This window comes from Coenobita brevimanus, chromosome 1, assembly GCF_032717465.1.
Source record: "Coenobita brevimanus isolate Jiangsu-jjx chromosome 1, ASM3271746v2, whole genome shotgun sequence".
NCBI lineage: Eukaryota > Metazoa > Arthropoda > Malacostraca > Decapoda > Coenobitidae > Coenobita > Coenobita brevimanus.
In genome coordinates this window covers 62762457-62773265 of record NC_136954.1, presented here as the reverse complement: position 1 = coordinate 62773265, position 10809 = coordinate 62762457, and the positions used below count along the sequence as shown (strand labels likewise).

The 10809-nt window shown below is 39.4% G+C and overlaps 1 non-coding gene across 1 annotated transcript; it reads right to left on the bottom strand.

Moving 5' to 3' along the window:
- Positions 1-6096: 6096 nt before the first annotated feature.
- Positions 6097-6168, bottom strand: TRNAM-CAU (transfer RNA methionine (anticodon CAU)). The gene has a single exon. It is a non-coding gene; the product is annotated as a tRNA-Met (tRNA).
- Between the last annotated feature and the right edge of the window lie 4641 nt (positions 6169-10809).

The following is a 10809-nucleotide window of genomic DNA, read 5'->3' as shown; positions in this document are numbered from 1 at the left end:
CTTCGCTTCCATGGACTGTTATTACCATTAACATTCAGTTCATATAACCAGACCTCACAGTAAACAGATCGATCAACTTGTGTGTGTGTGTGTGTGTGTGTGTGTGTGTGTGTGTGTGTGTGTGTGTGTGTGTGTGTGTGTGTGTGTGTGTGTGAGAGAGAGAGAGAGAGAGAGAGAGAGAGAGAGAGCACATAAAACTATCTCAATCACGTTTTCACTCCTACCACTAGACACCATCAGTGGATCTAGTAATACGAAAAGTCAGATCCTGTACCTTATATAAAACAGATCTGTTTTCGACACTAATGCTTGTGTCAAACGGCAAGCCACTGTCAGTCCCGTTAACCCTTGTAGTATATACGGGTGATTGATGTCAAACACCGCACTAACTACCATTGTGCTTTAAACCAGCCGAACGGGACACGGGAGTAAAGAGGTGGATGAGGCGGGGGTCACAAGTGCACCAGTGTGACGGAAGGTTTCTCTCTCTCTCTCTCTCTCTCTCTCTCTCTCTCCTGTAACTTGGGCTAAAACTGCCACCTCTCCATCTCGAATGCTGAGCTATTAACAAGATATAAATACCAGAGTACCGGTACGATGCTAGTCCCCAAGAAATTATATGGAAACAACGTAGAGCCATGACACTGTTTTGTTCTGCCATTAACCTACATAAAACAAGCCGCAACAGAACGAAAATCTGGGTCAGGTTTAGGTAAAGGGAGTATAACCTACATGGCCTCTTAATGTCAAGTTACTCGTGGAGGCTACAAGTTTCCAGCTACTTTACTCTTTGACTGCGCTGAGCTGCTGGGCTATATATGTTGTAAGTTGGAATATAAGGAGCACATTTTTCTTTTGCTTCCTTTAGGTCAAACTGTCAATGACTATATATAATTTTTCGCGTCCCAAGTTCTTTCCAACAAAGTAAAATAGTCTGACGTTAACTGGATTAAAATGCAAAGTAGGTACGATACTTTCTAGCCACAGGGGCAAACTATCAGTACAGGTACAATGCGTTAATCTTCCATCAATTTCAGTCTTCTTGTATCATGTTTCGTATGAGCTAACGTTCCAATCGTGCCACCTTCAAAATTCATAGGCGCAGAGGGGAAAAAAAGAGGATTACAATATCCTTATCATTCAGTAATAATAATCCTCTTTTTATTCAGCAACGATCCCTTCATTATCTACTTCATTACCACCATCATAAGCGCAAACAGACAGCTACACACAAACACACACTATAAATATATAACATTCTCCCCCCCTCTTTCTTTCCCTCTCTCTCCAGCATATATATATGGAGAGAGAGAGAGAGAGAGAGAGAGATTAGATTCTTCCATTCACGGCCATTCGCAACTCCACATTAAATCAGACTATATCCACTTAACTGACAAAAGATGTTCTTAATTACCGTCTTTCTCTAATCGCCTCAACTTCAGAGGAAACCGTAAGTCAGGGAGAGAGAGAGAGAGAGAGAGAGAGAGAGAGAGAGAGAGAGAGAGAGAGAGAGAGATCGTTTAATCCTTTCACTACGGTCATTATTATTTTATTTTCACCTCTAGCAGTGATGGGGTTAATGAAGGCTTTATCCAACTCCTCACGTTGGAAAAGTCTATCCAGTGCTCATTAACAACGCTTAGTGGTTGCAATAACAGAATAAGAAAACGTCATCGGGTTGAAGGGGTTAATGCTTGGCTCCTAGAACTCATTCAGCAGAATAAAATCGCCTAACATTACGTGGAATAAATAAATAAATAAATATAAATATAGATAGATAGACAGATATAGATATATAGTGCTAGATTTATCCTTACCATGAGGGGATACCTAAAACAAAGCAATAATAATAATAATAATAATAATTAATAGTGACTGATGATAAAGAAATACCAACTTGGTTTCTGAAATTGCTAAAGGAATATTCAAAGAACTCCACATTCGAGATGAAAATACTTGTTATCACTGTAGACCTAATATTAAGGGACTTTTGGTATGACTCAAAAATTTTTACTAATTCTGACCTGTGGCCCTGAGATCAAGGTCAAGGTCAAGGTCATTCATACTAAGCAAATCAAGTGCACTTATGACCCACTACATATTCACCGAGTTTGGTCAAAATCGGCAAAATACTTTCCGATTTAGCACTTTCAGGCATGATACGGCCGTTTAGATTTTCCTCGATACCTCAAAAAGTATTCGTTGGACCTAATTATCAATACCCAGGTGCACTAGTGTATGTTGACGACTGCATACTGGAACATTTGCAAAGCAATCGAGTCGGTAGTTTTTGCTGCACAGGAGAGCAAAAATTGAAAAAAATAACATAAAAGGCGCTAGTGGTAAGGGAAAAAAATGTGCCAAAAGAAGCCTGCAATCAAGATACAGTACATCACTCCTGAAAATTTCAAGTCTATTGCAAACGGTCTTGGAAAACCAGCCTTCTAGATCTCCCCCTCCCATCACCACCACTACCAAAAAAATAAAATACATAAAATCATAATATCTATAATATCAATAAGAACTCCAGAGAATGTGGTTCTTAATAATAATAATAATAATATTAATAATAATAATAATAATAATAACAATGACAATAATCCCCTAACCATCTCTCTGCCCCAACTTCCCAAGAACCATAACTCACCACAGGGTTGATGATTTATATATATATTTTTTTAAATAAGAAAATCAATTATCTTTTTATTTATGCGATTTATTTGATTTTCTTGGATTTATTTGATTTTTCTCCTTAATATATAGCTAATATCTCAAAGGCAGTATACTGAATCCTGTTAACTTCATGTCCTGTCTATCCATTGATGGTTCAGGCTGACAGCCACTGCCCAGAATCCAGATACATACCTGTTCAAGTCTTGTTTGTACACTATTGGTTAAGGCTGAGCTGCCAGTGGTAATCATCACAGCACATTCCGAAACTCACTGATTATATTACCACCCAGAAAAATCTTAAGCTGATATTATGACATGGCCTTAAGTGACCAAGCACAGCCTACCTAGTCTTATGGCTTTGGTTTTTTATTTATGGCTCATTATTTCAGATGTACAAATAATTTCAATAGTTACACAAATGTAAAAATATTTTTTCGGTCATACAATGTAGCAGTTTCTAGTGGCACCATTCTCCAAAATCTGCAAACTAGTATCTGAATAAATGAATGCCAACATAATTTCAATACTTAGTTACACAATTTTTTTTTTTTTTTTTTTTTTTTTTTTTTTTTTTTGTCATACGAAGTAGCAATTTCTAGTGGCACCATTCTCCAAAATCTGCTAACTTAATGCTTAAGTATCTGAATAAATAAATGCCAACACAAAGTTAATAAAAATATATATATATAAACCTTCAGATTTTATATTTGTTAACTTTTAGACCAAAAAAAAAAAAAAAAAAAATCATTTCTTTAGAGAGGAAAAAAAAAATTAACCACATGATTACATCAACTTGATTTAATCAATGCCAACCCTGACTCACCAAGATAAAAACATGAGGTAGTTTAATCCTCACGATAATTTTCCATCACGTTTTATTCCAAGTGTTTCCCGAAAAGTGTGGCCGTGTTGGGTAGGTCTTTTGTGGGGATACGTGACTAATACGGGATACAGGGCTGAGAGAGAGAGAGAGAGAGAGAGAGAGAGAGAGAGAGAGAGAGAGTCTTAAATTATTTCCTGATGTTTTAATGTGAGTCATGTGAGGTCAGATTAATTGGACTGTTAGCTAAGTAACATAATCTAGCGTATTACACTCAAGCACAATACAGCCTACACTTCACGCCATAATGAAGGCTTACATCTACATTAACCCGTTAAATAAGATTGCCAGGATTTTTTAGATTCGGATGCATCTCTGGGGTGGCCCTGACAGTCTGGCGATCACTAATATTTTTCGGGAACAAGATACTCCACTCCGGGAAGCCTCAGCTACTTAATGAAGTCCCATATCATGACCCTGAAACTCCCACATCTATTACTTTTCAACTTTTCACAACTATATAGATACGCCACAGACGGTACACGAAAAACTAAACGGCAGAGAATATTAGTTGGTTGTCATTAATGTTGTTTCAAACGCCTTCATTATGAAGCGTCTCACCTAAGATGAATAATAACACCTGGTAGTAGCATCAATTTAAACAATCAGTATACTGAAAATGTTGACACTTGTAGCCCAAGGTCGTATTTTATATCTGGATTTTGCTCAGGAGAGACACTATCGAAATGAAAAGGTTACAGACAATATGATCTCCTTCACTACGATGGCAGTCGTTTATTTGATCACACTACCGCCAGACGATTTCGTTCAACAATTTTGTTGAACTCAACTCGAGTAGCGACGAGGGTTGATTGTGACTATATCTAACCTCACTAGTTCGAAAATTCTCTCCTACCTAAAGTAAAATCGTCTAGCAGCACCACATTTGAAATATAAAAAAAGAGGTCCTCGGGGTGAGGCGTTATGAGGCTCCAGTGTTATGGCGCGGGGATAGCAGCAGCAGCAGCAGTTCCCAAAAGCTCATATGAATGCGAATCCGGTGGATTACATTTTTTTTTTTTTTTTAAATGCGAGGAAGAAGGCACCAAAGGCCAAAGTTATCCTTATTCCGCAGTCACCAGCCTCCTTTCGGGAAACAGGGATGGGACTGAGGGTCGTTTATATGACTGGGTAGTAGCTCCACTACCCAGTCACATCAGTGCCACCACGTGAAGGCGTCCCTCTCCAGTATCAGAGGGAGGGAGGAGGGTGTAGAGTGTAAACACTATAACACAATACAAATAAACATCTCCAAGCCCAAGACGACATATTTTAACACTAAACTGTACAAGAACTAGTGTGTGTTAGTGAAGGGATTATAAACACCTTAATGTAAACATCTTGGACGCTCTGCCGGTACTGTAGTAGACATCATCATCATCATCATCATCACTCTACACCTCGAACGTTTTACTACAGTAGAAATAATAATAATCATCATCATCATCACCTGAACCCATTTCCCGGCAAATAAATGGGAGGAATAAAAGCAGCACACAAAACCAAAAATGATATAGGCCGTTAACCCTCTCATGGGTGAGACAACTTTAGCATAAGAGACCATTTTATTCACCTGAGAGTAAGTTATAGAAGCCTCGGCACACACACACCCACACACACACACACACACACACAAAGCTAGGTATGCTGCTATAGGTGTCAAGATGCCAGTTGGTCTAGAGGTGTAAAGAGCCTTATACCGGTGAACGTCAGGTACCGTAGGCTATTTTACGCATCAGTTCCAATCACTAAGAAGCGACTACAGGCATTCCTCTTACATAAAGCCAACAGGTGCTTAGGTATAAAATCTGCTCCTATACTTCATTCAGTTTAACTTGGCAGAGAATTTAGTCCTTTTGCAGCTTAGTTTCCGTACATAAATGGCAGAATGGGACAATCGTACAATTCCGCATTCCTTCCGTAGCATTTCTTCCTGACTAGCACCATATTCACGAGTTGACATCTTGCTACAGCTCAGCATTCAAGATGGAAAAACTGCAATTTTGCGTCAAGCCAAAGTGAACAGAGTATAGCTTCGTTGTTGGTGTTGGTAGGGGTGGTGAAGACAGGGGAAGATGGGGTTGTGGTAGTAAGGATGATGGTGGCGGTGGTGGTGGTGAGAGGATTATCAACACTACTACTACTACAGCGTAATGGCATCAGTGTAGTCACCCTCACGTACCACTACAAAACCCCATATTACCTCCATACATAAACACGCACGCTACAGATCTCTCTCTCTCTCTCTCTCTCTCTCTCTCTCTCTCTCTCGGGATATCCCTTTCAGACCTAAGACGTGTTCCTAATTTACGTTATCCTCTGACAATGCTCTTAATCTTAGGCTCGTCGTCAAGAAGTTTAATGAAGAGTACCTCTAACCCATCCAGTTCGAAATCTGTCCAGAGCTGAATAAAATCCATTGATGACGATTAAAAAAATAAATAAATAAATAAAAGGTCACCGTAGGGAGGGAAAAAAAAAAGTGAACCCCAATTTTAGGTAATGGTGGGCAACGCTTCATCACTTTGTCAAAAATGTGTCTGTAGCAGAGCGTGGTTTCGATCCACGGACCTCTGGGTTATGGGCCCAGCACGCTTCCACTGCGCCACTCTGCTTATATTGTAAGATACGTACGATGAAATGAACAGTTTTTCACTCTTGCCTTCATGATACTGGAACTGCTACTTGATTTTTCTTCACCTTACACAGATCCCTAACCCATATTAGTTCAGATGACTGTCACATCAGTCAGACTGCAGGATAATTCTGGCAAATAACCAAGGAGACTCCTACCTCATAGAAAAGACCCATCGAATTTCATGTAACCGCGATTTTAATATTAAAGTTGTAACATAGTAAGTTCCCTCAAACGATACCAGCCTGATTATACAGTAGGTAGGGCAGTTCAGCAGTAACTTCTTAATTACGATGACACATTTTATAGTTTATTCTTGCTACTAAAAGCTCTCTTTATTCATCAAAGGAGAGCCCCCTTGTAGTGAAAGAGTCAATGCACTGACAGGCCTACGTTACATGGGGGGTTTTCTAGATGGACAAAAACGGTCTAAGGGTAATTGGAAAATAAGTGTGAATGGCATACGCAACACCTCCAGTTTGAAATGCTCCTCTTAAACTAAATTTTTTAAAAAAAGAAAAACGCTCCATTGATGAAAAGGTTAATATTTCAGTCTTGCTACCACCAGAAGTGACTGCTCTGCCTAGGCACAATTTCACGAGGTTCAGCTATGTTCACCCCGTCACTGACAGCACGACTTATTATATTTATGTAACTAAATTTATGCTACTAACTCACTATTTATATTTAGCTTAACTTTCAAACCTAAAAGCCAAACGATTTTACCGCTGAAAATCCTTCTAAAGTTTTAACACTCTCTTCCTATGGTGAATAAAATCGTCTGGGGGAGGAAAGAACAAAAACTCAGACGACATGGTACTGAAAGGAATAGTTATGACACTGACACCGCTGAAGTCTTGCATGAGAGGGTTGGACAGGCAAGGGATGAGTGTCACGAGAGAGAGAGAGAGAGAGAGAGAGAGAGAGAGAGAGAGAGAGAGAGAGAGAATGAAGAAAGCAAGAGATTCGGTCCAGCACACCCAACCTCTCGTGAGATGATGTGAGAGGAGAGGACTGTCTTGTGGTGTCACCTTTCGAGGAATCATTAAGCTGGGCCGCATTCTGAGTGGCACTGGAGGCTTCGAAACACCTCATCCTTGGCGATTTATTTTGCATATGACACCTTAACGTTCCCTATATGCTCATTATATCATTTTAATATCGACATAATTCACACCCATAACATACAAGACGGTACTGTGGTGTAATGAGCAGAATTAATCACTGAGGAAGAAATGTTACGAAATATCTAAATTCACTACTAATTTCTGTATCGTTGGTGTTGTAACAAGATTGTGTATTTCTTGGTTCTGTCCAATGTAAACGTTGTATGATGCATAATACATTGTGTGTGTGTGTGTGTGTGTGTGTGTGTTGATCACCCAATAACCTTACACAAGGTTTTTACTTAAAAAAAATAATAATAATAATCCCTTCACCATAATTAGTTTTTTTCTGTTCTTACTACCACCGGATAATTCATTCCAATCAACCAGGACCTCCAGTAGTGAAGGAGTCCATTAATGTCATCTAACTCCTCTAGTTCTCTCCCAAATTCAATAAAATCGCCCGGCAACGACAGAACACATCAACTTAATAGTTCGTACTTGTGCAGAAGGTTTGCATAATTACATAAATCATTTAAAAAAATACAATATAAATTAAAAAATAAACGCTGAAAATACACGTCATTTGCATCCTCCCTCACAAAAGCCACTGTACGAGCATTTAAAAATCCAGCTTGACATTGCCTGCTAGGATTTCTCCCATCTGGGTTTGGGAGAAAAGAAAGAACAGAAAGAAAGAAAATGTTGAGTTTATCCACGAATTCCCTGGGTGTCATAGGTGACTAAGAGGAAGCGAGAATCCCAGCAGTTTTAGTCCCTTCCTACCAATGACGTATATAGCTCATTCTTTCATCTCCAGACGATTTTATTCACTTTTGGAATAACGTCTAGCAGTGACGAGGTTAATGATGACTATCAAACCCGTCCAGTACGAACAGAAATCCCTAAGCAGAAGAACACTGCCTGGTAATAAAAAGAACAGAATATATAAAAAAAAATGCGCCACTTAGCAGAAAGCGCAACACAATACAGAATGAGCAGGAAAGATACTGAACAAAACAGCCTGGTGTTATTTTAAATACGACTACGTGCGTCCGTAAAAGTTCAAGGGATAATTACACGTACCAAGGAACACGAAGTAAGACAACACAGTTTCTGCCTTTCACTATGCTCATTTTTACTTGAACTTGACCTAATATTGCAATCTCTCCACCTTGAATGGTGAGTTGTTGCACTAAATTAACACTAGAATATGGTGCTGGTCACGAAGAAGTGCTATGGAAAGGATGAAGAACCGTAGCACTGTTTTCTGCCACTGAGCTACGTGAAACTTGCCCTGCAAAAGAACGAAAAATCTGGACCAGGTCAAGGTGAAAGATATTGTGTGTCATTTTCTATTCATGGTATCTCCGGACAATTTTATTTTATTTAGGGACGTTAGATATAGCCTTTATTAACTCCTTCATTGCATGAGGTGTCTCCTAATCCTCATCAGTTCGTCCATCCCGTTAAATTAATAAGCAAATATAATTATCCGGTTAAAGACGGTAATGTGACACATTATGTAATTTTAACACACTCGATCCACCTGCGAATTGTATATTTTATTCTTGCTACTGTAAGATGACTGTATTCCGCTCAGGAAATCCTCGACTACATACAATACCTCCAGTTGGAAGAGTCTTAGAATATTTTAAATCAAGGGGTAACCAGAATGGAAAGGCTTTCACTTATCCTACACAATTCTCTGTCCACATTAACTTGATTTAAATTTGTCTCGGCACCTTGAATGTTTTGTTTAACGAGAGATTAAGACTACAGTGCTGTGCTTAGAACCTTAGTATTGCCTTATCCCGGGGAAAGAAAGAACAAGGAGGAAAAATACTAAAATTTTTACAAAATAAACACAGAAGCTGAAAGCAGAATAAAGAGGGAAAAGAAGCACCGGTAAACGAAAAGGAAAATAAAGGGCATTATCGAAATACAAAGAGAAAGAAAACGGAGAGAGAAAATGAGGAAAATTCAGGTTAAACTTCTAAGGACTTAGGGTACCGCACCTTTAAGACCAGGCGTACAGAATGGCAAGTTCAGCTGTACCAAGAAAGTATAATGTCGTCGTCTCGATGAAAGGGTTAATGCAGGCTTTATATATATACCTTTAATGACTAAACTGTAACATAAAAATTTATCGTGTGGAATGTGGTAGCAAGAATGTGTCGTAATCGTACTGAAGGGGAATTCAATCTAGAACACAATCCCAAGCCTAAACTTTATTTCTATGCTAATACTTGTCTTTATAAAATAAAAAATAAAACCCCCAAAACGAAGCTTCGCCCCTCGCTCCTTCATTATTGCAAGATGTCTACATCGTGTAATATCGTCTGGGGGTCACCCCCTCCCCCCAAAAAAAAAATCTCGTACCGATGTTAATGTTCATATGATATGTAAACTTCAATTATTTTTCTTATCTTTGGGAAAAATAGAGAACAATACAGAGAAAGCAATACAAAATAAACTGGCTTCTTAAATCCCTTCACTAAGATGAGGCCTGCCATATTCATTGCGAGTACCGGATTGCTATCTTATTTTCTTTTGGGATTAAAACAGCTTTAACTCATTCACCGCTGTATTTTATTTCATTCCCGATAACACCAAACGATTATATTCAGGATAAAGAAGAAATCCCTGAACGACGGCGTTAATAGCTTCACAAAGCTTTTTCTTTTCCCCTACAGTAAAGAACTTCGCCAAGGTGATAAGAACAGAATATAGTACCGTACTTATGGGATTAATGGAGATAGCTTCCAACCCCATTATTTAAGGCATCTAGTAATATTAATAAAATCTTTGAAGGTAGATTCACGGCAATCTTGTGTGTGTGTGTGTGTGTGTGTGTGTGTGTGTGTGTGTGTGTGTGTGTGTGTGTGTGTGTGTGTGTGTGTGTGTGTGTGTGTGTGTGTGTGTGTGTGTGTGTGTGTGTGTGTGTGTGTACCGGTATATATATATATTCCCACCCGTGTCCCTCGATACTTTTTCTCTCATCGCAAACATTCAAAATTCTTCACTCTTCTCCATCACCCCTAACTTCCTTCCCCCTTTTCATTCCATCACTTTTTATTTTTTCCCTCCATCCCAACTCGCCTCCCCTCCGTTCACCCATTCCCAAATACATTTTCCTCTTCCATTCCTCCCCAGTTACCTCCTGATTTCTCACTCTACCTCACATCCCTCACCCCCCCTCCCTCACCTCACTTCCCCCTCACCCACACCACTTCCCCATCCACCTCCTCACCCCCCCTCCCCTCATCGGAACTACAATATAATGGGGGGCGGCAATGGGACGCATGGATCAGCGACCACACATCCGTATACGCCCTGCTTACTCACTTTCACACTCCCTCACTCACTATCTCACTCGCTCACTCACAAACTCATTCATATTCGCACTACTTCAACTATCGACATCTCATTTTCCCATCACAGACCCGTATACGCCCTGCTTACTCACTTCCACACTCCCTCGCTCAATTATTCAGTCTCACATTCAGTCGTAT